We start from the raw sequence: 2,067 nt of genomic DNA, 5'->3' as shown, positions 1-2,067 counted from the left end.
TCTTCTTATGGAGTTGGACCCCACAGGGCAATCACCGTAATAAAGGAAGACTCAGAAATACTTTCTAAGGTAGACACAATGGTTTGCAGTGGCTTTAGTAGACTCATCATAAAAGAGTTAAAACCTTTTGTACCATTATCGTGGTGTTTACTTCAACCCATACAAGCTATTCTTCAACTTGCATACCATGTGCTCCTTACCTTGTGACATACTTTGATGATGGATATTTTTGTTGAGCCATTTCGTTCCCTTTGTGACCTTCTTACCATAGGTGGTTCTTCTTGAGGAGGTTGCTCCCCCTGCTAAACATCACCATATACATCATCATTACCATGCATATTATCATCATGCACATCATTATTGAAGGAGTCTCACCACCCCAAACTTGGTCATCTTCATCTTGAACTTGCTGCTCATCATCATCATGTATGGGTAAAGGGGCTTGTGCTTCTAGCAGCTCATCTACAAACTACTTTGGCGGTTCCTCCTTATCAAAATAAGAAAGTGTTTGGTTTTCACAAAAGATCACATCTCGGCTTCTATGCAACTTCTTGGCCTTTTGATCCCACAACCTGTACCCAAATTCATCATCTCCATAACCTAGAATTTAATACATTGGGCTGCTTTGTCGTCAAATTTGCTTTGATGTTATTTTAGGTACATCTTTGAAAGCCTTGCATCCAAAAACTCTCCAGTTTGTGCGGTCCATGCTCTTTGTGGCACATCCCATTCCAATGGAGCCGAAGGAGATAAATTTATCAAGTAACACGCCATATTCATAGCTTCACCTCAAAACTCATTTGGTAACTTAGCTGAGGAAAACATGCTTCTAACCCTTTCCATTATGGTACGATTTATTTTTTCTACGACGCTATTATGTTATGGTGTGGAGGGAACAGTCTTCTCATGTCTATTGTTATGCTTGGCCTAATAGTCCTCAAACTTCTTTGAGGTGTACTCTCCACCATTATCTGTGCAAAGGCATTTCAAGAACTTTGATGTTTGTTGTTTCAACCATGACATGGAGCTTTAAAAATTTCAAATATGAAGTAGCATGGCATGATGCTCCTGAATCAATCACGCAATTTGAATCATCACCCTAAAATGGTGATAAGAACCTTGATGCAGTCCTTGCACTTTCTTCTCTCCAAGATCTTTCAAAACCCTATTTTGCTTGTAAGAGAGACTCTCTACCGAGCCCCTTTTTTCTCTCTCTAAAAAAATCTCTCTCTAACCCTTTTTGTTTTCTTATTGGGCTGGACCCCACAACGCAATCACCGTAACATGGAGAACCCATACAAATATCCAATCTGTCATCTTGTTGGAACACATAGCATCTCCTTATCAAGAAAACTGGTCTCCTCTGCCTCCTTTTCCTGCAGGCCTCACCTCTGAATCCTTCCCTCTGGTTATGAATGCTAGAAATCTGTTTTATAAACAAACACACTGGATTAGAACTCTAGAACCTTATTCGAAATGAATATTTTGCTCTCGACTTGTTTTCTTTGATCTTACTTGCTAATGAAACACGAGCACGGACATTAAAATAATATTGGATAGGTATTAGTGATTTATTGGGGAAAAAGAGAGAAAATGAGTACAAACGGTTTGTATTTTTTTTTTATTTTTTTTGTTAATTGGAGAAACAAGCCATTATAAGTTAAGGTTTGAATAATCCAACTAATAGTCTCTTTGTATACTTTTCCATTTATTAGGTATCAGTTATTTCTCTCCCCTGTTTGGAACTTATGCGATTGCTTCTGTATATTATGTTTATGAGACATGTGATTCTTGCTAAATTTAACAAGTAAAGTTCCAACCGTATGTAAACTTTATCCATTATTAAAATTGCCTAAAACAGCAATGCTCTAGCTCATGAATCCTGAACAAGAGTGACTTTGTTGTTTTCACCAAGTGACCTTAGCTAGATAACATCGATACCTCTACTCCCAAGTTGGTGGTTTCACATCAAAAAACATGTTTTTTTTTTTTTCATTAAAGATATTCTAATGTTAGATGACTCGATTTGTGGCACGCACGACTAGGTATGTATCGTATCCAAGTCAG

This window comes from Amborella trichopoda, chromosome 10, assembly GCF_054954075.1.
Source record: "Amborella trichopoda isolate Santa Cruz 75 chromosome 10, AtrichopodaSantaCruz75HAP2 v2.0, whole genome shotgun sequence".
NCBI classification, from domain to species: domain Eukaryota; kingdom Viridiplantae; phylum Streptophyta; class Magnoliopsida; order Amborellales; family Amborellaceae; genus Amborella; species Amborella trichopoda.
The sequence above is the reverse complement of the archived record's forward strand: the minus strand, read 5'-3'. Positions refer to the sequence as shown.